The sequence below is a fragment of the Heptranchias perlo genome, chromosome 1, assembly GCF_035084215.1.
Source record: "Heptranchias perlo isolate sHepPer1 chromosome 1, sHepPer1.hap1, whole genome shotgun sequence".
NCBI classification, from domain to species: Eukaryota; Metazoa; Chordata; class Chondrichthyes; order Hexanchiformes; family Hexanchidae; genus Heptranchias; species Heptranchias perlo.
The window spans coordinates 184,774,426-184,801,915 of record NC_090325.1 but is presented as its reverse complement, the minus strand read 5'-3'; the positions used below and the strand labels follow the sequence as shown (position 1 = coordinate 184,801,915).

The following is a 27,490-nucleotide window of genomic DNA, read 5'->3' as shown; positions in this document are numbered from 1 at the left end:
AATGCGGCAGCCAATTAGACACAGCAAGGTTCCACAAACAGCAATGAGATAATAACCAGATCTTCTGGTTCAGTGATAAATATTGGCCAGGACACGGGGGAAAACTTCCCTGCTCTTCTTAAAATTGTGCCATGGGATATTTTATATCCACCTGAGAGGGTAGATGGGCTTCAGTTTAACATCTCATCTGAAAGACAATACCTCTGACAGTGCGGCACTCCCTCAGTACTGCACTGAAGTGTCAGCCTAGATTATGTGGTTAAGTCTCTGGAATGGGGCTATGAACCTATGACCTTCTGGTTCAGAGGTGAGCGTGCTACCAACTGAGCCAAGGCTGACAGCTGAAGAAAAGCAGAGTAATTTAAAAATGTTTCCTAATTCACAGAATGTTTAAAATAAAGAGGATTGCTGTCATCAGAAGATAGTGGGCGCTAAATTGGGCCGTGTAGCGCCTGTTGTCACGGCACTACGCGGCCTCTTGAACATCCAAGATGGCGTCTTGGCTGCGCACGCATGTTTCCAGCATGACGTGCCGGACACCATCTTGGTATAGGAGTTAGCGCGTGCGCAAATACCGAACGCCGGAAGCTTGTAAATTAAGGAGAAAATGGATACAACCAGTGTGCAACGCTGATTTAAAGTGATAGACACCATTTTGGCACTTAACACTCAACCCATTGACCAGAAACTTAACTGCACCAGCCATATAAATACTGTAGCTACAAGAGCAGGTCAGAGGCTGGGTATTCTGCGGCGAGTGACTCACCTCCTGACTCCCCAACGACTTTCCACCATCTACCAGGCACAAGTCAGGAGTGTGATGGAATACTCTCCACTTGCCTGAATGAGTGCAGCTCCAACAACACTCAAGAAGCTCGATACCATCCAGGACAAAGCAGCCCGCTTGATTGGCACCCCATCCACCACCCTAAACATTCATTCCCTTCACCACCGGAGCACAGTGGCTGCAGTGTGTACCATCCACAGGATGCACTGCAGCAACTCGCCAAGGATTCTTCAACAGCACCTCCCAAACCCACGACCTCTACCACCTAGAAGGACAAGAGCAGCAGGTACAAGGGAACAACACCACCTGCACGTTCCCCTCCAAGTCACACACCATCCCGACTTGGAAATATATTGCCGTTCCTTCATCATCGCTGGGTCAAAATCCTGGAACTCCCTTCCTAACAGCACTGTGGGAGAACCTTCACCACACAGACTGCAGCGGTTCAAGAAGGCGGCTCACCACCACCTTCTCAAGGGCAATTAGGGATGGGCAATAAATGCCGGCCTCGCCAGCGACGCCCACATCCCATGAACGAATATAAAAAAAGTCTTAACCATGACCATCTGAATTTGTTTTAGAGTGTCTTGAGTGTCTAGAGGACCCCCACCAGTGCTATTTAAAGGGACCATGCAGGATTTACAGGTTAGTGGCTGGATTATTGTTTCTGGCTGCCGATATATTTGTAACTGTTTTTGGAGGTCTCCTATACTTGAATACTAGGACATGGGAACATAGCCTAACATTTAGAGCCAGGACGTACAGGAGTTAAGTTAGGAAATGCTTCTACACGCAAAGGGTGGTAGAAGTTTGAAATGCTCTTCTGCAAACGCCAGTTGATGCTAGCTCAATTGTGAATTCTAAATCTGAGGTCGATAGATTTCTGTGAACCAAGGGTACTAAGGGATATGGGGTTAAGGTGGGTATATGTGGTTAGGTCACAGGTCCAGCATGATTTCATTGAATGGCGGAACAGGCTCGAGGGGCTAAATGCCACTGCCACTTGCTGCCTCCTGTTATTTTCCACCTTCTCCTACAAGAAAGCAGGGCGTGTGTCTGGGTAATGTGCCTGTCATGGTTGAATAGCTGCCTGTGTGTGACCTGTGAGTTGTGGGTGGGCAGCTTGCAACTGTGGTAATGTGTAAGAGGAAGCATCTGATTGGAAGAGTTGAGTACTGATGGAAAGAGTTTGTTGGTATGTGGGTGATGGAGGTGTAGTGCGAGGAGCAGTGGTGCAGTTGGTAGGAGACGCCACTTGACAGTTGACCTCACTCACCTTCACCACTCGTGTCAAAGCACTGAACTTCTTCCTGCATCCTGTATCCATGTTCGTGGTGCTCTGCACCTGGCAGTGACTTTGTCCCCCACTGCCTCTTGGCCATATGTCTGGAGGGCCTCTTGGCCCCCTCCCCCCCATCGCGGAGATAGGATGTCCCTCCTTCTGTCCACCTCTTGCACCAAGGTCGCATCATCAGAGAACCTTGGTGCCCGCACTCTCTCAGGCCTGGCACCAACTCAGATTGGCAGATTAATGAGGTCTGGCATGCAGATTGGAGGATGTGGGATTTAGTAGTGCGCAAACTTTATTCAATGGTTTAACATAACTCATCAGTGTGTAAACATAGGGACGGGACCTGCATCTGTGTTTTACGTGTGCGATGTCTGATCGCCGTTCAGTCTCTTTGCAGACAGCAGACTGTTATGTTTAGCAAATAACAGGTACTGGCTAACTTTAAGAGATTTGAGGAGACAGCCTCCCTTTAAGAGAGTGGAGCTCCCCCTGCTGATGGAAAGTGTGAATTGCATTGAATTGACGTTAAAGGCCTGGATTTCAACGCAGTTTGACAGTGAGTGCTGAGGCCAGACGAAGTTATCGCCCTGCCTACGCAGGGGCCATTGGGCCCGGGTTAATAGCGGATGATGCTACCTACGCCCAATAATAGGCCCTATCGAGTTTTTCCCCCTAACTACTTTCTTGTGCTAGCTGGAGGCAAAGTTGGTGCTGACTTATAATGAATCAAGTAAGGGTGAAATAGAAGAACAGGGTAGCAGCATAACTGGTCTGTGTTCACATCCTAGGTTTACTGAGACAACAGTGATAAGGGCAACCTTTACATGGGCAGAGTAATTGGTTGTTAAAGAATTTGGAGCTGCAATTACGCTGGGGCTTCTCCGGTCTTGCAGCCAAACTTCCAGCGGAAGATCAACAGGACCCCCAGAGAAACTGTCGTTTCCCTGAGGGTTACGGTGGGAAGCTGGCAGAGCCCCTGTGGAATTTCAGTGACCTGACCCCCACTTGGACACGGTGGAAGTCCTGGTTATGTGTTCAAATGCATTTCAAGCTCCCCTGCTGGCCTATTAGATAAAGGCACTGCCCAGTGTAGTATTAGGCCAGGAAGTTCCACGTTAAACTCCCAGTCTTTGCCGGGTTAGCAGACACTCATTTGAGGTGCTACAATTAACTTCAAGATCCCAGGTTTGTCCCTGACCTCTGCCGAGTTAGCCAATCTCAGTTTGGCAGCAGTATGTCCGGGCTGGGGAGGGGACATTATGATTACAATCCAATGCCCCTGTTGGAAAGTTAAAGATTTCATTTTTTTAATCTGAGCATCATCCCAAGAGATCAGTTATAATATAACACATTGTGTGTTACATAATACAACGGTCCTGTGATTATAAAATAGTATATCCGCCAACTGACTGTTAGCAGCGTTGGCTAATTTATAAATGAGAGTGTATAACAATATTGCATTACTTCCACTTTTATGAAGATGAGGGAAAACAATATTGACATCGCACTGTGCAACGTCAGTAACAAATGCCTTAGTGTGTTTCTGTGCCTTCTCTTGTCTGCTATGTTAAGCGTTTTATTTTAAGTAGGTTAACAGCTGTGTTAAAACAGCTCAGCAATTTCATACAAATTGTCACCAATATGCATGGCCCAATTTCAGCCCACTGGTGCCTGGGGATGGTGGAAGTGCCCAAGGAGTTTGTCATTTTAATTTTCTGCTCACGGTGCACTCGACAACCCCGAAAACTGTCTCATTCATTGACTTCAACAGAATGAGTGTTGTTTTTTTTAAAAAAATGATGGTACAATAAATGGTTGCACTTTGCTCGCTGTGAGCACGGTCGGTGTTCCACGAGCTCTCAGGAAACTCCATCAGAGCTCAACGCGCAGCCCCAGTTCTAGTTTCCCTGAGGTCTTCCCTTTTGCAGGTCGCATTATGCAGAAGGTCATGAGGTTCACCATGTTTGTAGGATTCTCCAACCCAAGCCCCATCTGTAATCAGACTGTTCTGCCTTACTCCTTCTACCATTTGATACCCAAACTAGGACTTAGCGATGAGCTGCTCCTAAATGGCAGCTGCTCTCAAGCTGCTTTCTGTTAATTAATTGGGCGAAAATGAACGCAAGCCAACAGCAATGTGAGAACGACATTTATAATTGGTATCTAATTACGAGCTAGCTTCAGAGATCCAACCAATCGTGCCTTGTTCTTGTTCTTCCCAGATGTCCAACGGTGCGATTCCCACATTCCGTGGCTCTCACTGAACAGAAGCCAGACATTCATTGCCTGTGAGTCTGTGGTGTCTCTCTTGAATTTGTCACACTCTCCTTCCCCAACATGGGAAATCCCAGCACAGCAATCCAATTTTCACCGAGATGAGTTCTGAATTCTGTGGCTATTCAATTTTCTCTCTCCTAATGCGGATCACAAGAGAGGCAGGAGGTTTGACCACTCCTTGGAAACGCATGAAGATATTTCATTAATGAGAGATTTAATAGTTCCTTTCTCAGCACTGTGATAACGACAATTTGTTCAAACAAGTCTTCTCCCCACTCCTTCAAAATATTATCAGAAATTGAGGCAGATGAATTTGATTTCCTAACACTGCTATTTGCAGAGCACTCCAAGGCACACAGCAGAACCTCAACCTTTCGGGGGCTCTGAATTATTCATCCTTCCACAGAACAGATTTGCACCTATTCAGAAAAACATAACAACCTTTCAACTCCCTCAGCAACACCTCTTTCATATTTCATGGTACTTACGTGCAATCCAGGGACAATAATACTTGTGCAAATCTTGGCGATATTCCCTTCAAGGCAGGTAGCTACACTGAAAGCAGAAAGACCAAATAATAAAGCACAAAAAAAACCACCACATATGATGTGCATGAAGTAATACATTAAAACATCTGGAACAGAGCCTGCATCACATGTCCCATGAACTAACTGCAGACTGTGAAGAAGTCTGCATTACACAAAACATGTGGCCAGGGAAAAGGGCTCCATGAACTTGTAACTCACGGAATAGGGAACTTATTCTATGTATGTACGCAAACCACCACCGTTTCTGGCCCAGCATTCAACCCAGATATTCAGCCCACCACCTTGAAACTCCCATGCCACCTGTCTGAAGCACAGCACAGTGACCTGCTAAAAGCCGCAGTGTGTCTCAATTACACAGTTAGTCCGCTGGACATCTCTCTCAGATGATCTGAGCTGCATTGCCATCACAGCCCATGCGACACAGATGGAGAAAAATACAAGATGCTCTGTTAGAAACATAGGAACAGGAGTAGGCCATTCGACCCCTCGTGCCCGTTCAACCATTCAATTAGATCATGGCTGATCTATATCTTAACTCCATCTACCCGCCTTGCTTCCGTAATCCTTAATAACCTTGCCTAACAAAAATCTATCAATTTCAGTTTTGAAATTTTCAATTGACCCCCAGCCTCAACAGCTTTTTGGGGGGAGAGAGTTCCAGATTTCCACTCCCCTTTGAGTGAAGAAGTGCTTCCTGACATCACCCTTGAACAGCCCAGCTCTAATTTTAAGGTTATGCCCCCTTGTTAGAAACATAGAAATTAGGAGCAGGAGTAGGCCATTCGGCCCTTCGAGCCTGCTCTGCCATTCAATATGATCATGGCTGATTCGCTATCTCAATACAATATTCCCGCTCTCTCCCCATACCTCTTGATGCCCCTCGTGTCTAGATGTCCCTTGTTCTGGACTCCCAGAGTCTATCTACCCTATCAACTCCTTTAGTCATCAAACATCTCAATTAAGTCACCCCTTAATCTTCTATACTCAAGAAACTACAAGCTTAGTTCATGCAATGTCCTCATAATTTAACCCTTTTAGCTCCGGTATCAGTCTGGTGAATCTGCGCTGCACCCCCTCCAAGGCTAATATATCCTTCTTGAGGTGAGGTGTGGTGTGGTACCCAAAGTGAATGCAGTACTCTAAATGGGGTCTAACCAGAGCTTTATATAATTGTAACATTACTTCCACCCCATTGTATTCCAGCCCCCTTGAGATAAAGGCCATTATTTTTTTGTACCTGTCCACTAGCTTTTAGCGATTTCTGTACTAGGACCCCTAAATCTCTCTGCTCCTCCATAGTTCCTAGCTTCTCGGCATTTAGAAAATACTCTAATTTATCTTTCTGAGGTCCAAAGTGGACGACCTCACATTTCCCCACATTGAATTCCATCTGCCACAGTTTTGCCTACTCACTTAATCTATCAATGTCCCTTTGTAACGTTCTGCTCTCATCTACACTATTTACTGTGCCACCTAACTTGGTGTCGTCAGCAAACTTGGATATATGGCTCTCTATTCCTTCATCTAAGTCATTTATAAATATAGCAAAAAGCTGAGACCCCAGTACAGGTCCCTGGGGGAATCCACTAGTCACACTCTGCCAATAGGAATACATTATCCCCACTCTCGGTCTCTTACCTCCTAACCATTTCTCTACCCATGTCAATAGGTTGCCTCTAATTCCATGTGCTTTCATTTTTGTAAGCAGTCTCTTATGTGGAACCTTATCGAATGCCTTCTGGAAGTCCACATAAATAACAGGCCTGTTCAGGAATATCGTGCAGGAAATCAAAGAACTTTTATGTAGAAATGGTTCTGATCAGCGAGCAGCACATTGGTGATATGTATTGGAACTGATTTATAAACCACTTTCTTTTGGAAAGCAATGACGAGGGGCGTCCAAATTGCAGTCACAAGTGGTTTCTGAAATTTGGCCCTCAGTGCCCAAGTTCTATTGGCACTCTATTGGGGAGACTTTCTTGGGTCTGTGCCTGATTGCACTGGATCGCCTGGGTGAAGTGAGCATCGGAAAAACGGGCAGGTCAGAACCCACCCAAGCGAGCCAGCGCACTCGGGCACAGGACCAGAAAAAGCTCCCATAACATTCCTTTATTGATCATTTGGTGTTTGAATTTTATTACAATTAGAAGTACTTCAGATCAGTAGAGCACACATATTAGTGTACAGCTATCTTCTACAATAGCATTAACAGGTTGTTATTCTTTAGTTATAGCTTGTGTTGCTCTAATGCAGGAGGGCAACAGCAATGGTTTAGAAGCACATCACCTGCTAATCTTCCCCAATGGCTCAGCGTGTTTTGGCAATGGGTAGCTGAGCCACAAAGGCAGTAAGGCCCCAAATTGAACGTGGATGTGTGTTGAGTTAGCTAATCTCAGTCAGGAAGGTGAGAGGGCAATACAACTGGCCACAGCATCCCTGGGCTGGGGGAGGAGAGAGAAGAAATCAGCCGGGGGCCCCGATCCTCATCACTGTCCAGTGATCCCTCTTAAAGGTACGAGTGTGTGGATGTAGGGTGGGAACAGGATCAGGAGCACTAGTTCCCCCAGCCCCCCTCACTCAAATAGCCGGCTGACACTTGACTGTCTTAGGTTCACACATGAGGAATGGTCTCTGGGTGAGGCAGCAGAAAGTGTCAGGGGCCCCAGCAAGTAGTCAACATCTTCAGGAGAGGAGTAGGAACAGGAGTGGCCCATTCAGCCCCTCAAGCCTGTAAACAGCAGGACAGTAAAACACTGGTGGAGATAAGAAGGAATAATAAATTGTCTTTTCATTGCTGGATTTAAATTCAGCCCAGATTGATGGGATGAAAGTTCTCTGCCAGTTGTGAAGCATTGCGTGTGAAATTAGTTTGAACAGTTTTGATCCAGTTCCCAATGGGTGTGCAAGCAGAACACTAAACAGCTCTCAATTCAGTGCACATTGGCATTGATTAGGAAATCTAATTCGGACAGGCCATAACACATACCCTACAACACTCAGCTACATGGAAGCAGATTATGGCCCCTTCTATTCCAGGGCTCAGCTGGGAAATTGGGAAAGGATAGAAACTGAGCTAGTGAGTCAACCCATTCTATTTATTTCTAACCATGGGTTGCTGGCTCTAGACCGGCAGTGGTAGGGACCGAGGTGCAGTCACCTGTCGCCACCTCAAAGTGGGTTCAGGTGGGAAGAGAATAAAATATTCTCCTTTTATTTAAAATAAAAGACTGGGGGCAAAGGAGAATGTAAAAAACAAATTGTAAGGATATTGGAGAGTAGATGGCACAGTGGGTCCTTTCAAAAGGGCCAGAGGCAACAAAAGGAAACATTTTTATATGCAGCGAGTTATAATGATCAGGAATGCACTCCCTGAAAACAGATTCAATAGTAACTTTCAAAAGGAAATTGGATAAATACTTGAAGGGAAAAATTTACAGGGCTATGGGGAAACAGCAGGAGAGTGGGACTAATTGGATAGCTCTACCAAAGAGCCGGCACAGGTACGATGGACCAAATGGCCTCCTCCTGTGCTGTACCTACTGTGATACTATGATACCTCGAAGCCATGCTTGGAATGAAGCCCAGGATGGTGGGTCGAAGACCTCTTCTCTCTGATGCAAGAACCTCGTGTGGGCACTCTTAACCCAGTTTTCAGTGAAAATGGGACCACAACACAAAACTATCCCTAATCTCACTCAGGAAAACCGCAGAGTAGCGGGTGTGGGAAGTGCAGCTTGTGTGGTAATCACACGATTCCGCAGCATTAACATCCATAGCCTTGATCAGCCGAAAAATGTAACTAAAACAAAAACCGAATTGATAGGAGACTAGTACCACAGCCCTAAATATTGGCACTTCCCTGTTTGATAAGTGTGTGCCGCTCTCACACCCTCATCCTCAATGTCCCATTTGTACACTTGTGAGAAGAAATGTTGAAAATTGTGAAACATCTTTAATATGCATCTGTTATGTGTTAAACTTAAATTTACTAATAATACAAGGTGAGCATTTCTATTAAAATTAAAGTGAATTCATGAGTCTCTTGTAGAACAATGCATGGGAGAAGGACTACTGCTTTTCAAAATGCTTTGAATATAAAAGCCAACAAACAAAAGAACAGGATTTCACACGCAGCGACGCCACTTAACTGCATATAATTGTTTAAAAGCCGCACTCACTCCTACCCACCTGTATGGCAGCCCGCTGATGTTCAGTAATAATAACTTGTCACGTGCACATTTTGTAGCTCAGACACTTGTTTCGTAACATTAAAAAAAATACTCGCCTGCCCATTGTTCGTCCAGGTAAGTATTAAAAGTCGAGGGGCACAAGATCGGCTGCGCGGAAAGATGTGCAGTGGAGGTGAGGAGGAACAGAATGGGGAAAGACGAGAAAGTGAGATGAATCTGCAGCATTCCTCACAGACGAGGAGGTGTCATTTGTACCAGTGAGATATTGCACACTTGGATGAACAATGAACAGATGAGTATTACATAGAATTACATAAAAGGTGCAGCACAGAAACAGGCCATTCGACCCACCAGGTCCATGCCAGTGTTAATGCCCCACAAGAACCTCCTCCCACCCCTCTTCATCTAACCCTATCAGCATATCCTTCTATTCCTTTCTCCCTCATGTGTTTATCTAGCTTCCCCTTAAAGGCATCTATGCTGTTTATCTCAATTACTCCTTGTGGTAGTGAGTTCCACATTCTAAGCACTCTCTGAGTAAAGAAGTTTCTCCTGAATTCCCTATTGAATTAATTAATTACAATCTTATATTTATGGCCCCTAGTTTTGGACTCCCCCCCCACCCCCCCCAAGTGGAAACATCTTCTCTACGTCTACCCTATCAAACCCTTTCATAGTCTTAAAGACCTCTATCAGGTCACCCCTCAGCCTTCTCTTTTCTAGAGAAAAGAGTCCCAAGCATGTGCAATCTTTCCTGATAGGTATAACCTCTCAGTCCTGGTACCAGCCTTGCAAATCTTTTTTTTAATATTGAGGAACGGGTGCGGACTATAACTGTACACTTAACAGAGCATTATCCTCATTACTGAATATTAATAGACTTATTTACAAATGGTCAGTGGAACATGTGGCTTATAAACAATTCCAGGCACCTCAGTGGCGCAGATGGTGTGACATTTTGCCCATTTCCTGTAATCGACACATCGACAGCTGCTTCAAGAATGGCTCTATCAAATACCTAAGAGCAGATTACTCGCCGCTGGTTGAGGACGCAATCACAAACATGGCGGCTACTGTACAGACATGTGCTTTCAGTGTACTTATTCCTTACAGGTTGATGTTTCTTGCACTTGGATGCCTGTGTGAGTACTTGGATGACTAACTACAGCTGTATTGGTCCAGTCTACGCATCAATCAAACAAGCCCATTAAAAGAAAGACCTTGCATTTATATAGCGCCTTTCACAACCTCAGGACGTCCCAAGCACTTTACAACCAATGAAGTTCTTTTGAAGTGCAGTCACTGTTGTAATGTAGGAACCACCGCAGCCAACTTGCGCACAGCAAGATCCCACAAACAGCAATGTTGCTGTGAGATAATTTACGTCCACCTGAGAGAGCAGACAGGGCCTCAGTTTAACGTCGCATCCTATAGCTGGCACCTCCGACAGTGCAGCACTCTCTCAGTATTGCACTGAAGTGTCAACCTGGATTATGTGCTCAAGTCTCTGGAGTGGGACGTGAACCCATGGCCATCTGACTGAGAGGCGAGAGTGCTACCACCAAACCACAGCTGACTGTTAAGCAGACCTAGCAGGAAATCTGAAAGAATGCACTTAATTTAAAGAGACGTCCAAAGGTACGGTTTGAATCTTACTGGGGAAGAGAGGTCAGATATGGGCATGAGGTAAAGTTACAGTCATAAAAGATTTAAGCAAAACATCTGAGATAGAGGAATATCAGCAAGAGTGCGGCAGGTAGCGTACAGTACGTATGTCATGATGAGAGAGTGAATGCACTGCAGAAAGCAGTTTCCACTGTGTTCCAAACCCCATTGCTCTTAGCTTTAAAGGCAAAATTGTCACATAAAAGGAGAAATGTAAGGAGTCTTACAACACCAGGTTATAGTCCAACAGCTTTATTTGAAATCACAAGCTTTCGGAGGCTTCCTCCTTCGTCAGGTGAGTGTGGGATTCCATAAAAGTACAGCATATATAGTCACTCACACTCACCTGACGAAGGAGGAAGCCTCCGAAAGCTTGTGATTTCAAATAAAGCTGTTGGACTATAACCTGGTGTTGTAAGACTCCTTACATTTGTCCACCCCAATCCATCACCGGCATCTCCACAACATAAAAGGAGGGCACGGTGTATAAAAGACAGTGGATCTCCAGACCTAAAGGTAAACATGTACTATAACATGGCCGTAACCATCTTTATACCAACTGATTGGGTGGTTAGTCCTATATGGCGAGAGGGTTTAAATGGCTCTCACAACGCATAGGGTGATTGGGGGGGGGGTCACTGTATAGGTTGTGACAGCCCATAAACCCTCCCACTGTATAGGACTAACCACCCTATCAGCTGGTATGTCAACCCAGAATTCAGAGCCAGAGTGCCAGTCCCCACTTGCTGGGACTATCTGGAGTGGGGTTTAGAACCCTGTACCTTCTGGCTTAGAGGGGGGAATGCTACCACTAAGATAAAAGTTCGCTCCAGGTCCAAGATCGTGATGTGGCAAAATCGGTTTCTCTTACGAAGTGCAGATCAAACACATTTTTTGTTGCTTGACATTATTAAGTTGCCCTTTAGTGGTGTGCACATACACTCTGCATTTACCAGTGCTGTAGGTCTTCAGTGACAGCTTCCAAAGAAGCAGCTTATGGTGCATTATCACTATGTGACTCCTTCCATTGGGTGCGAGTCCACATATGTTAAGGCTGCTGGACCTCTAAGCTTGCCCTGTTCTCATTGCAGGGAAAATTCAGAGCACCGAAAGCAACGCCCGGCTTGGTACGTGTGAAGATTGTTCAAACACAGCAGCTCAGAAGTCACTTTTATGACTGTGTGTTTCTGGCACCCATCTTCTCCAATGGTTTTTTTTACATTGTTGGATCCCATCACTTCTACAGATATAACAAAACTGCAACATAGCATTAAGCACTGCCAAGAGCACCAGTTTTGTTGCTGCAGGTTATCCTTCGTCTCTACAAGCTCTTTGGTGGGTCACCGAGGGGCCCCTGGAGGCAAGGTTGCGAATATAAAACAACGTTATTGGGATCCCTGTTTTTGCTGCCTTGTAACTCCAACTGTTCAAGGACAAAAAGGTACAAGCACTGTCTCATTTATATTACTACCCTGCTGTCGAAGGCAGGACTGTAATACAAAGAACGTAACATGCTCCAGCATATTAAACCAACAAAAGGAATGAAAACCATTTGAAACAACGTGGAAAATTAACAGCACCCAAAGGGTTATAACTAACAACTGAATAGCTCAGCCGAGGGTTTTAAATGCTGCATTTGGAGATTACGCTGCATAATTTAAAAGACCTGCCCTGCATGAGGTCGCTTGCAGGGTTTCATTGTCATGTTGTTCCCTTCAGCGCCCATCCCTGTTATTCGAGAGTCTTGGATCATTTCCAGGTCTGCTTCATTTGACATGCTGCAGGAGATGTTTTTATAATGGATCCTCTTAACTGCCTCCCACATCTACACACTGACACTACTGCCTTGTCATTTCTTCCAGCGCTGCTGTCAAAAGGCAGTCCAATTTCCTTTTTTTTTTAAAACCAGCTATTGACAGTTGCTATTAGCAAAGACATCCGGCATGAAACAGCAATTTTACTTTAAGTTTTCAGAAACATAGTGTAAAATACAGAATGGTATGGTAGCCTGGTGGTTATGGTACTGGACTAGCAAACCCAGTTAGAGGCCACAGATTCCTTGAAAGATAAGAAACTAAACGGGGTAGAGGAAGAGAGAGATCTGAAAATAGAATACATATTTCGGTAAAAGCAGCAACACAAGTTGATAGGGCCCTAAAGAGTGCAAATAAAGTACCAGGGTTTATTTCTAGAGGAAAATAATACAAAAGCAGGGAGGTAATGTTCAATCTGTATAGAGCCTTAGTTAGACCACACTTGGAGTACTGTGTGCAGTTCTGGTCTCCATACTACAAAAAAAGATATTGAAACACTGGAGAAAGTGCAGAAAGCATTCACAAGGATGTTATCAGAACTGAGAGGCTGCAACCAACAGGAAAGATTGAGCAGGCTGGAACTCTTTTATCTGGAAAAGAGAAGACTAAGAGGAAACCTGATAGAGGTCTTTCAAATTATGAAGGGGTGCGATAAGGCGGATGTGGAGAAATTGTTTCCACTTGTGGGCGAGTTCAGAACAAGGGGGCATGAATATAAGATAGCCACTAACAGATCAAATAAAGAATTTAAGTGAAATTTCTTTACACAGATAGTGGTGAGAATGTGGAACTCGTTGCCACATGGAGCGGTTGAAGCAGATATCATGGATGCATTTAAGGGGAAGCTTAATGCATATATGAGGGAGAAGGGAATAAAGGGATACGGGGACAGGGTGAGAAGAGGTATTTAGAGCGGGAGGAAGTTCATGTGGAGTATAAACACTGGTATAGACAGGTTGGGCCAAATAGCCTATTTCTGTGCTGTAGATTCTACGTAATTCGATGTAACCCAGAGGTTACGAGTTCAAATCCCACCAAACTGAATTCAATAAATGTGGTAATTTGTGGACTAGTCCCAGGAAAAAATGAAAGCTTTCAGCTCACAGCCAAAGCGGAAACTCTACCCCCAACAGAGTTAGACTCCACGTTTGGTATTGGTGAGTTGTAAAGGATGGATCTTCAGCAAAAAGCTGCGCCAATGGCTACAGGCAGCGGATAGATTTCAGAAAATGTTTCAAAGTGGGACGTCAGTAACTGTGTCCTGACTCGACAACCTTGAACTCCAGTGAACTTCACCTTGTATCCATGGCTGCAATTTAAGTTGAATGGCAGCTCCACTGTCATTAGGATCAGTGCTCGAATCTAAGTTGCTACTGCGCATTCTGCATAAGTCATTGTAAATCAATCAACAAACCATCAATAATTAATGTCCCTCAATAATAAAAGGAACAGGTCAGTTACTTACAAAGGCAAGTAGCTGCCAACACACACGGTCCAAGGTACAGAAAAGGAACGAAGAAACTTGCATTTATACAGCACCTTGTTACATCTCTCAGCCGTCTCAATGCACTTCACATGCGATTAATTATTTTGAAGTCACCATTATTTTTTAATGAAGGAAAACCTGCAGCCAATTTCTACACAGCAAGTTCTCGCAAACTGCACTCCCCAGTACTGCATGGTCAGTGAAGATTGTGCACTCAAGTGCTGAAGGAGGACTTGATCCCACATGCTTCGGGCCGAGAGGTGACCGCAGCAACAACAGAGCCAAACAGACATAGTTTTTCAGTTTTACGATACTCTATTTTACTGTAAACCTTTAGAAGGCAAAGGACTGACCAGGGTCTCGTTGCATTAAGGGATGTCATCTGGCACTTTCTCTGCTCTTAGAAAAAGTAGAAAATTAACTTCCTGCCAATCAGAGTTTTTAAGCACTTAAAAGCTGTTTTAATGGTTTTCAGAAATTTTTAAGAGTTCTTTTTGCAGCCTGACATCTGCTAATGATTCTCTCCTCCCATATAGAAATCACTAGAACGTACCTCTGAGAGCAGAGAGCTAAGGATCAAGAGCTCTTTGGGATTCAAACCAACCTTTAATGAAGATATTGGAGTTACACATATAACACACCTGTTATATTTTTAATTTTATTTTTGTAAAATCTAAGCAAACAGTTAGTCATAGAGAAATTCATCCTCCTTCTTTAATTAAGGCGCGAGCCTTGGCTCAATGATAGGACTCTCGCCTCTGGGTCAGAAGATTGTAGGTTCAAGCCCCACTCCAGGATCTGAGCAGACAATCTAGGCTGCAGTACTGAGGGAGTGCTGCACTGTCAGAGGTGCCACCGTTCAGAGGAGAGTGATGAAACTGAGGCCCTTTCTGCCCCCTCAGGTGGACGTAAAAGATCCAATGGCACCGTTTGAAGAGGAGTGGGGGAATTCGCTCAGTGTCCTGGTCAACATTTATCTCTCGGCCAACATCACTAGAAACAGATTAACTGGTCGTTCATCTCATTGCTGCTTATTGGACCTTGCTGTGCACAAAATGGCTGCCACATTTGCCCGCAAAACAACAGTGACCACACTTCAAAATTATTTCCTTGGCTGTGAAGTGCTTTAGGATGACCTGAGGATGTGAAAATGCGATATAAATGCAAGTTCTTACATACTGTTCCCAATCTCCATTTTCTTTTCGCAGAAACAGTGTATACAGCAACAATTACAACTTGCATTTATATAACACAATTAACGTAGAAAAATGTCCCACGGTTATGAGGACACCATCACCTCCAAGTCACACGCTATCCTGGCTTGGACATATATTGCCTTTCCTTCATCGTCGCTGGCTCAGAATCCTGGAATTCCTGACCTAACACCAATGAGGGAACACCATCACCACAAGGACTTCAGCGGTTCAAGAAGGCCGACGACCACGTTCTCAGGTAATCAGGGATGGGCAACAAATGCAGTCTTCGACACAACCCGAAAACAAATGAAAACGCCAGCTAAAGCAGCACAGCGCTCATAAGCTTCCCACTGATTATCCAGCCGCATCCACTCTTCCAATTAGATCATTGTCTTGAAGGGAAGTACTCTCACTGCTAGAAACAGGTGCTATCAATAAATCAGGCTAGCTAGTCTATCATTGACAATGCTCTGGAGACCTGCTTATAGTCTGCCACAGAGGATTGATTCAACAACAACAACTTGCATTTATATACTGCCTAGAAAAACATCCCAAGGTGCTTCAAATATCCCATTGCCAGGAAAATCACTTTGAGACAAATTGATCCCAAAGAGATCCTGCTCATAGCTCCCTCCGCCCTTGAGGCAGACAGTCACTATCTGGTCCACATCCTTATACAAGGTACCAGCACTCTGGCAACAAATTAAAATCAATGCCACCCAGTAATGGGCTAAAGGTGAAACTCTTCCAACTGTACTGTTGCTGCACAAAGTAACACTTCCTTTATGTTATTCATAAAGTTTAGGTCCAGCAATGCCTCCATTTTCAAATTCTCATCCTTGTTTTCAAATCCCTCCATGGCTTCGCCCCTCCCTATCCATAATCTCCTCCAACCCTACAAGATCTCTGCGCTTCTCCAATTAAGGCCTCTTGCGCATCCCTGATTTTAATCGCTAGACCATTAGCGGCCGTGCCTTCAGCTGCCTAGGCTCTAAGCTCTGGAATTCCCTCCCTAGACCTCTCCCTCCTCCTTTAAGATGCTCCTTAAAACCTACCTCTTTGACTATGCTTTATGGTCACCTATGTGGTTCATGGTCAATTTTTGTCTGATGACGATACTGTGAAGTGCCTTGGGACATTTTACTACATTAAAGGCACTAAATAAATGCAAGTTGCTGCTATTTATCATTGTAACAGGACAAAAGAATGGGGAAAAATTAGATTACACAGCGAGAGACCAGTGGAGTAGGGAGGCAGCTGAGTGAGGATAAGGAGTTTGGCCTGAGCTTGACCAGGTGGAAGGTATTACATCACAAATTTGGACTAGTTAGCTGTTAACTGGGGTTTTCTTTTGCAAACACCGACTGGTTTGATTGACAAGCCTGCCATTAATTAGATGTGAAAGTACTGGTGGCTGGGTGTGATTTTAAATTGATTGGCTGTTTTCAAAGTGGCTCGAATTAGATGTTTGTTTGTTTGTGCTGACAGTATTATTTTGAGAGGCTTTAAGTAGATTGTACAAGTGGAGACAAGAGGCACAGTGAGGAAGCAGCTGAGTTTGGCAGTGAAGTGTCGCTGGCTTGAAAGTACTTTCAATTATTTGACTTTGACCCATTTAAGTCCACTTATTTATAGCAGGATAGGGGAGCCCTTCTGTTAGAGTTTCTGGAAGCTTTGAGTGTCCAGTAGACCCACAGGTGTAAAGAAGCATCTGCAGGTGACTTGCTCAAAGTTACTGAGTTTGAGGGTGGAATTAGAGGCATTCTGCACTATGTGGGTGGAGGAAGGGTCTGTAGAGGTCATGTTGCAGGGAGCTGGTCATTCCACAGCTAAAGAGGAATGGTGAGGCAGAGACAGCAAAGTGGGGGCAATAACAGAGGTGGGGGAAGAGGATTCTGGTGGGGGTAGGTGCTACTTGCAATAGCTCTGGGCAATGACAAGTACAAGTAAGGAAGCAGTCACCACTGTATAATTAGGTCCACTACAAAAGATAGAAAAGGGAAAAAGAAAATTTGAGGCAAGGGTACTTGACAAGGAAGGGGAGAAGCAAATTATAGTGAGATTAAAAAGGGACCTGAGCCAGATTAAGTGGAAGGAAAAATTGGCAAATAGAACCATGGCTCAGCAATGGCCAATATTTCAACAGGAGGTGGAATAGCTGAAAATTAAGTATGTTCCAGTAAGGGGAGAGCGAGAGAGACAGACAGACAGAATCAAAGGCTAGAGTTCCATATTTGAACAGGGAGAAGAGATCAAATTTCACACTTTTTTAAAAAAAAAATTAACACTTGCAGGAAAAGTAATGAAGACAGGAGAAATATAAAGAAGACACAAACTACAAAATGGAAAATCAGGAAGTATGAGTGGAAATTAGCAAAAGACAAAAGGGATGGGAATAAAAAGTCTTTCTATGGGCACAATAGTAGCAAGAGGATAGTGAAAGATTGGGTAGGATTGCTAAGTGATGAAGGAGGCAAGCTTGTGTAGAGAATGAGAAAATGGCTAATACATTGAACAGGAACTTAATCTTCACAGAAAGAAAAATAATTTGCATTTTTATATCAACTTTCATATCATTAGAACATCTCAAAACACTTTACAGCCAATAAATGACTTTGAATTTTTTTTCAAAACAAAAGTAGCAACCAAATTACACAAAGCAAGATCCCACAAACAGCACCTGTTTTGGTGGTGTCAGTTAAGGGAGGAATGCAATGGAACAAACCTCCCTGTTTGTCTTCCCATAGTGCCATGGGATCTTTTGTGCTCATCTGAACAGGCAAATGGGGTCCTGGTTTAATCCCTTGTCCAAAAGACAGCACCTCTGACAATATAGCAGTCCCTAAGCAGAGGCTATGTGCTCCAGTCTTGTACTGGGATTTTAAACCCAGCACCTTCTGACAGAGGTGAGAGTGATACCATAAGCCAAGAGGAGGTGGATATTGAGATTATAGAACCATCAGTGTCAATTTAGATAGCTGCCAAAAAAAGAGGAATTTTAATGGGTAGAGAAGTTGGATTGTAATAGGTGGGATATTAAAGGGTATGGAAAATGAGCAGGAGAGTGGGATTAGACTAGATGGCTCTTGGAGAAAATTACTAGTGCAGACTTGATGGGCCGAATGGTCTGTTTCTGGGCTGTAACATTTTATGATTCTATGCAGATAAGCTTCCTCTTCAGCTTCCCTCCTCCTATTTTCTGTTAATGTTTTACTTGTTTGAAAGTAAATGTAGACTCAGTTGCCCTGGCTGCCTTCACTGTTAAGTCTGTGCTAAAATTGGCACAATGTTTGAATGTACAATACTCTCACACAGAACTCTTCCTCTTCCTTAAACACGCGTATGCAATTAGGGGCACGTTCCATTTCAGGAGCCTAATGAATAATAACACGATGTAGTTATAATGCAGTTTATTGGCCTGTAACTGTATCCATATGCGTCAGCTGAAGAGAATTTTACATCCTCCCCCAACTCAACGGCACCCAATATTTCCATTAATTCTCACCTCATTGTCAGATCTAATCAAATGCTGTGGAAAATAAAAGAGCCAGCCAACCAAAGGCTTCCAGTGTGCTGGTGCCAATACAGGCTGAGCATTCCTCTCCTGCCAAAGTCAGGGCCAATGATCACTCTCTGCAAACCCTGCCTTGGGTTTCACTGCACAATCCTAAAAATTCAAAGCTCAAACTGGATTAGAGTTTGTAATAACGTCAATTCATGCCCTGCTGGTAAAACGATACAATGCCTGCAATGTGGCACGAGTGGGGCATGACTTAGCGTATAACATAATATAAGCAATTCATATCAACCTCATTTCATGGACTGCAGCTGTCATATGGAGTGAGTTAATGTATAATGGAAGCAACTCTACCAAAACCAGTGGTGGTGCTAGTTGTGGGAGGGGACAAGAAATTGAGTTAGAACAAACTTCTGCTTCAGTTCTTCTGCGTACTTTTAACCCTTTTTGACCCACACTGCATCAAAGTTCCCTACTTCAGCCAGGAGGAGGCGGTGCCTGTGGCTGATTGGTACAACCAAGACTGCAGAAGTGTTCGCAGTCGCTATCATTTCCACGACTATTAGCCCATCAGCACGGCAGAGAACAACACTTTGGAGAAGCACTGCATATAATGCCTTGGTTGAAAGGAAGCCAAACCTGCCCACTGAAGAGAACTGAGTTCAAATTACAGTCAGAACTGGGGATTTCACTGAGGCTCCTTTAAGGGGCCTGCCTTTGACCGTACACCATTAATTTCCCTTCCTGATTAGAAATGAAATGTTGCTGTCTTAAGAAAAAACAGCATTATCCCGCAGTTTATTTTCCTTCTTCATATGAGAATAATCCAGCTGAAGGTAAAAATCTGCTGTCAACACTTTAGCAGCACACCCACCTGAATTACCCAACACCGGGACCAGACCTCTGCACAATTAAATCCAATGAAATCAGGTTCATATCACAGCCCCTTTTGTACGAGCTACAACCATTCTATATTTGGGCAACTTGCAAAGAACATTAAAGAAACAAACAGTTAGTGTGGTGGCAGGAAGCATATGTTTGTTGTAACTCCATTTATCTCCCCCATCCCTTTGCTTTCTGTGGAGCTTCCTGCATCGTACAGTAAGTCCTACTATCCAGCTGCCGCAGTCCGTGAAATGAGGTTAATGTGAGTCGGTTACAGTATATGGCAAGGCACTCCCAGGAATTGAGGTTAATACAATTTTTAAGATGTTAAAATTCAAGGTCCCTTTGCTGCATTTCTCTGCAAAACCCAGGGCAGGGTTTACAGTGAAGTGAGTGAGTGTTTATCGGCCCAAACTTAGGCGACGTGCCAAGACTAGGGGAGGGAGGAGAGTCAGAGAGTGAGCTCACCCCAGATTTGCTGCTGGCCAGCTGGAGATTCTGGGGGCGGGTCACCCGTTCACTCTCACAGCTAGGTAACGGTACCTGGCACCAGGGGGATCCCACCAACTACAGAGTAAAAGAACATAAATCACCCAACCTCAAAATTTAAGATTTGAATTGGAAAAATAATACAAAACAGTAATAATCATCCTGCTGCTCACCCATAAGATCATAGGAACAGTAGTAGGTCATTCAGCTCCTCGAGCCTGTTCCGCCGTTCTATTAGGTCATAACTGATCTGTATCTTAATTCTATTTACCCCCCTTGGTTCCATATCCCTTAATACCCTTGCCTAACAAAAATCTATCAATCTGAGTTTTGAAATTTTCAATTGACCCCCAGCCTCAACATTTTTTTTGGGGGGGAAGAGAGTTCCAGATTTCCACTACCCTTTATGTGAAGAAGTGATTCCTGACATCACCCCTGAACGGCCTAGCTCTAATTTTAAGGTTATGCCCCCTTGTTCTGGACTTCTCCACCAGAGGAAATAAATAAGTGGAGAGTCCTGTATAGCAGGAATCCAAACTCTGAACAGATTTGCAAAAAAAAAAGCAGGTGGGAATCAGTATGGAGGGCAAATGTTTAAGGATATAACGATTTCTAAAGACATGCAGATGACATTCATCCGGGAAACAGTGGGAGAAAAAAATACAGGATAGGTGCTTATGTAATCTGAGTAAAGGAAGTTAATTCCAAACATCACTTCTGAAAAGGACTTATCCCCGGCAGGCAAATCTGATTGCTGCTTCTAATGTATAAACACAGGCTTTTGTGGGAACTATTAATCTTGGGTAAACTAGTCAGCTGTCAAATAAATGTGTGACAAAGATAATTTCTAGTGCATAATGTACTTTAATTCTGAATTTTAAAATGGAACGAACATGAGCAGGGATTTTTTTTTCCCCCGGAACCAGCACAACTTTAAATGGCCACAGATAGCAATAATCTAAAGCAGGCTTAACCCTGTGCAATGAACAAGGAGTATCTTGTTCTCAAGTGACCCGCATAAAAGGGAGCATTCTATTTAAAACAGTGATGAGCATGATGGAGCCTAAGCAAATAGTTTTGCATCAGCAGGGCAGGAAGGATGGAGCAGGTGAGCCATTCAGGGAGTTAAGGAAAGTAAACAGAGAGTGGAATGCACCACCAGTACCACAATCGGTGACAAGCAGAGTGATCAGCTTGTTTTCTACATCACCAGGAGCTGTGCTGTAATCAAACCCAGGAGGTGAATGTACCTCCAGAGGCAGAGGACAGCAGCTCACAGAGTGTTACGTTCCCTGGTTCCAGGGCAAAATGCCTTCAGTGGAAATGCCGACCGCCTCCACTTGCTAACATCTTGCTCCAGCCACGAGCAAGCTAAGCCAGGCCATTCGGGTGGGAAATCAGGAAGCACTTCTTCACACAAAAGGGGTAATGGAAATCTGGAACTCTCTCCCCCCACTACAAATCCCTTCATCATTTTAAACACCTAAATTAGATCACACATCAACCTTCTAGACTCAGGGGAATACATGCCACATTTATGCAACCTGACCTCATAATTTAACCCTTTAAGCCCCAGTATTAATCCAGTGAATCTGCGATGTGCCCTCTTTGGAGAAGTGTGAGCTAAAAGCACCAGAAAACCTAGCTTCCAAGTGGTTAACCTCATCGCCCAGACCTCTGCCAGAGCAAAGGTTTTGTCACTGATGTTTCAGAAATATCTTTAACCCATACACACAAATGTTTCAAGTACCAAATGGTGCCAACTCTAACAGGTATGACAGCTACAGCACTATTTCTGGAAACTGTCAATCTCTGTCCCGGGTTAGTGTATATAATCATTCTTTTCTTGATTTTTTTTGGCCAATTTCCAACTGCTTACTGCAGTAGCTCGACACATGCAGTGTCGAGAAACAGTTTAGATGACGCAAAATCAGCAGACTTAAAAAAATAATTTATACACTCCCCTTGTTTTATTTTTTAGACGATTCGCAGCAATGTTATGATTATTGTATAGACTGTAGTTGTGCTCCATAATTTTCCACAACAATTTGAGACCCGAGAATCAACAGATAATCCGGGAGAGCACAGCTGGCCCCATCAACCTCACCCACATCCAGTGGTGCCCAATGAAGCTCCCCTGACTGACTCAACCTCCACAGCCACAGAATTTCCAGCCATGTCAACCCTCAGTGCACCAAGCTATCAAACAGTACAAATCTATACAAGATCCTCAATCTACATATACACAAGTGCCATGTAACAGAACTGGTCATATACCATAACCTTAGAAATTGTACTCATTTTACTGAATTCAGCAAAATTTTTCTTAAAACTTTGTTCAAGTCCAACATTAATTTAATGGAGACCATTTTGATAAAGTTCATAATATTCTACTTGTGAAATATTTCTGGCTTTCAGGGTTTCCATCTATTTGCTTCCATCTCAGTGGATGTTCGACAGTCCGCAGCTTGACTACTGAGCAACTACTGGGATGGTAGCGGCAAACTAGATGGACCTTGGGTTTTTTCCGTCCAGCAATTCCTATGTGTGTTCAGCTTTAGTCACCAAACACGAAAAACAAACTTGCATTTATATAGCACCTTTCACATCCTCAGGACATCCCAAAGCGCATCACAGCTAATGAAATACTTCTGTGGTTTTGTAGGCAAAATGCCACCCAATTTGCACACAGCAAGCTCCCACAAAGAGCAATGAGACCAATGGCCAGTTAATGTTTTTATTCTTCATGGGCACGACAACTCCCCTGCTCTTCGAATAGTGTCATGGGATCTTTTACATCCACCCGGCCAGCAGACAGGACCTCGGCTTAATGTCTCATCAAAAGAATGATACCTCAGACAGTTCAGCACTCCCTCACCTCAGTATTGCACTGAAGTATCAGCCCAGAGTTTGTGCTCAAGTTACTGGAGTGGGGCTTGAACCCACAACCTTCTCACTCAGGGGTGAGCATGGGACTGACCGAGTCAAGCTGACACTCTGACATAAACAGAACTTCCAATCTATGGTCATGGCCACAAGCCTGATCCCCAGCATTAAAGACATGGAAAGCCTGGAGAAACTGGAAAGGAGATGATTGAGAGGGGACACCAGGTATTAAATGGTAAATCCAGATCACTACATCAAGGTACCTCAGTGTACTAGAACAACAGCATCGAGTAAGAGACAATTTGAGACAGATATCGAGAAGAATTTCTTCATGCAAAAAGCGAATACTTGGGAAGATCTTTAGGGTAGTGGAGGTGAAAACCTTAAATTAATTCAAGAGAGAGGTTGATGATGTGATGGGGGAGAAGTATTTTTATTCTGGATGGACAAGCTAAAATGGGCTGAATGACCCTGCTCATATGAGCTTATCTTGTGATACTCTGGATAATGCTGCAAGGGAACTTATTTACCAATAGAAATGGCCCACGTGAGTGAATGGCCAATGTGTTTAGCCACAATATATTTCTCAATTTAAATGTTGATGGGATAAAACTTTGCTGCTGACTTCCCATCTGGAAAAAATCAAGGAGAGAATCTTCTCCTAGAACATTAAACAAACCATCAGAGAACAAGACAAGTACTTTGGGGGAAGCGTCGAAGGGCCTGGGAAAACGGCAAAAAGTGAATGTAAATATTTAGAGACCTTGAAAGTCAGAGGAATTTAATTTATGGAAAGTTAAGTATTCAGTTAAGTATTGCAAATAGTGAAAATTGTGCCCCCTAGTGGTTCAGTGAGTAAATGCACCAAGTGTCAATCTCTTATCTGTGTTGAGTTGCTAATTACCTCCAGGGCATCAGTAGAGATGATACAATGGACTTCAGTGTTTTAAGATTAGGGGTGGATGGGTGGGGGAGAGGGATCAGCAAGGGTTGATGTTCATAATTGCTATCCAGTGACCCCTGCTGGAAACTGCACATCTGGATAAATGAGAACAGGATGCGGCTTCGCTATGATTTCCCCTATGATCGAATAGTCTGCTGACACACTGCATAAGCTTACAAGGTGCCAGAGGGTTGCCGGAGCCATAACCCAGCAAGAATCAATTAAGGACTGGAAAACTGGAGTGCCATGAATCAGCTGCACTGACTTCCACACACTATTATCCAATCCGTGCTCCTGTTGAGCAAGACTGTGCACTGGGAGTGGGATCTTGGGAAAATGTACCCAATATAGATTTTGAGCAAAATACATAACTACATACAGTCGCGATGTCCCTCTGTACCATCACCTAGACTAAATGAAAGAAAAGGAATGGGTTTTTCTCAGCCTAGCTTTTTATTTTGTTGTAAGTCGATTGCGCATGGTGTTGCATATAATGAGTAGAGACCTAATGTAGTCTTCAAGTGAAGCAAGGAGAGAGGGAGGGAGCTAATTGCACCAGGGCATGCAGACATAATTTAGTCCCCATTTTAAAGCCATTTGTTCTGTTCTTTTTTTTAGATTCCAATTATAAATCCTTATGTACACATTTATAATGGGAACTGCCTGTGTAAACTTGCCACACTGTAATTACACCTTCCTGCCAGTGGTGGTGCTGCACCACCTCCACTGAGAGAGGGTGTAATTACAATGTGACAAGTTTACATAGGCAGTTCCTATTATAAATGTGGACATAGGAATTTGTAATGGATACAGATGAGATGAAGTGCATGCAGACATAAGATTATTATTAGTGGCATTGCTCTTGTGTAACTTTACCAGTTGGATTTCCCTACAACTCAAGAAATGGTTCAGAATACTTTGGTGGAAGGTTTTTGTTTGTGACGATAATACTACAGCATTCAATGTCCTGGGTCACTTAGTTCAGCTCTGTGCAAGCAGGTTATTAAAAGCTTTTGTGCTGCCCACTCAAAGAGTTGACTCATTTTTACGGAGAAAGCAGCCAGTACTGTGTAAAACTGAGCACGTCCTGCAATGTAAATTATAGTTATGACTGAGTACCTAATAATGAAGAGAGTCACTTTTTTAATTGTTGATTATATCTTGCATTGGTCAAGCTCAGACTTCCAGTAAATTCTGGAATACAAGCCATACTATTTTGCAGGGCTATTACAACCTGGGAGCCAGTGGGTGGGACTTTTGCACCACTGGCTTAGAACTGGTACCAGACAGGGTGAAAATCCCAGGTACGACGTCTCGACTGGACCTTATATCAGTTGGCCATACAGGATGAAACAAAATAAAAATACTGCAGATGCTGGAAATCTGAAATAAAAACAGAAAATGATGGAAATACTCAGCAAGTTAGGCAGCATCTGAGGAGAAAGAAACAGAGTTAACGTTTCAGGTCGATGACCCTGCGTCAGAACGACGAAGTTCTGACGAAAGATCATCGACCTGAAACGTTAACTCTGTTTCTTTCTCCATAGAAACTGCCTAACTTGCTGAGTATTTCCAGCGTCTTCTGGTGTCCTCCGTGTTTAGGCACCTTGTCCGTTTCTAGGTGTAGACGTGGTGACACAGCCCGGCTCACACCGGCGTCTGTAGCATTTACACCACTGCAGACCTCGGAAGGTTAGAAATAGGACGATGCATTGCAAAGATGGCAAGGCAATGAGACGTCCATCACACTCCCATGCCCCTGTTGCCTGGAGCTATGTGGGGAGAGGTGATAGCAAAACAGTTACAGAACAGTATAAAACCAAAAAAAAATAATTCATCCCCACCCTCCTCAGTAATGAAACAGATACAAAGATGCAAGATGTTTTTTGACGCGCAGTTCACATTGTGACTTCAGCTTCTAAGTTAAGCGACCAGAGTTCCTGGCGTGGTCCTGTGTGGCTCCATTCTACAATATCGTGCGTTAAAATGCTACACGACGCTATTTCATATCCTCCCCGCTTTCCAAAAAAAAAACAGCACTCATTTGCATTTATACAGACTCTTAAATTAACCACACTGTTTATGTCGTGGTCTAAGTTCTATTCAACATGTGTAAAGGTTCGGTTATCACCAGTATGTGCATTTAACCAATTATTAACCTTTAATGCACTTCCTGATATTTTCCTCGGTACACATACACACACCTATATCGGACTGAGTGCTGTCAACCTATAAAATACAGAACCTCGAGCCATACCAGAAAGTTGCGAGTTCCTTAATAATGTGGATAGAAGTCTGATATCCAACTACTGAAATCAGACTCTGCTCTTTCTCGGAGTTGTACAAATAACATTCACACTGAAACGTACAGCGAATTCAAGCAGCGTTATCAGACGGTGCCTCGTTACTGTGAATTACTGTACAACACATGTACGGAATAAGGTATTGTCTTGTTAATCACTTCCCCCTTTCCAGACACACTAACATGTTGCGGCACAAATCAGCAAAAAAAAATTGTGGCTATTCAGTCACAAATATTGTTTAAAGAGAACCAAAGGAAATGTATAGGAAATGTCTTAAACCATAAACATTCCTAATTAACAATAGCCTGGTTATATTTTTGATGTTAAATTTCTACTGCAGTCCTGAAATCATTAACATTTTATAGATAGTAATATTTTATGTAAAAAAAAATGATCACTTACCTGGTAGAGCAATTATTCAAAAATAAACCCCCCGTGTGAATCTTGCAAACACTGAATAAAACCCCCGTACAATGTGCGACAGAATCCAGAGAGCATTAACATCGCCTGCCGGAATATTAGAGCAGCCTCTCTAGTCGCTGCTGTTTGAAAGGAGGGCGCTTCCTATTACATGAGGTAGCGCAATGAGAGCTTTCGTCAGCATTGACCCACCCACAATGGGAGAGCCCGAGTTCAGTCTCTTCCAGGAGCTTATAAAAATTATTTATCCTTAAACTCTACCCATCTGAAATACACACACACACAAACAAATCACTAAAGAAATGTGAAGCAGCTCTACTGAAAGTGTCACCAGTTTAAAACAGTAGCTCATTTCCCAGCTTTGAAGAGCTGTTAATATGTCAATTGGTGAGGAAGAGGACGGATGTTGAACGGGAGATAAAACCAACAAAAGGCAGCAAGAGGCTTGCTTCAGAGTCACTCAACTAATTGGCTGCGACTTGGCACATTCTGTAGCCCTCATCACTGGGGACAAACGCAGAATGATTATTTCTGTATACTGAATGATACCTCGTGTCCCTTCCAGGGCTAAAAATCAAACACAAAAATGTCAGCATCTGCACTTCAATGGACAACTTAAAGATTTTAGGTTGGTAATTCTGACCGAACAACAATCAACAAAACATCTGATAAACATTCTCCCATTACTCCTTCACTAGTGATGTTGGCAGAAACACCCACTAAGAACAGATTGACTCCTTACCCGTGTGCTGTTTCGCTAAACTTTTTAGCCAAGGAAAACAATTAGAAACTC

General features: G+C 43.6%; 1 protein-coding gene across 1 annotated transcript in view; it reads right to left on the bottom strand.

The window, feature by feature from the left end:
* Positions 1–26,811, bottom strand: part of LOC137329115 (chondroitin sulfate N-acetylgalactosaminyltransferase 1-like) — a 106,978-nt gene extending 80,167 nt beyond the window's left edge. The window contains exons 1-2 of the mRNA XM_067994392.1: positions 26,680–26,811; positions 4,844–4,910 (exon numbers count right to left, since the gene is read on the bottom strand). The gene's annotated coding sequence lies outside the window, so the exon portion shown is untranslated. The remainder of the gene's footprint in view (positions 1–4,843; positions 4,911–26,679) is intronic.
* Positions 26,812–27,490: the final 679 nt, after the last annotated feature.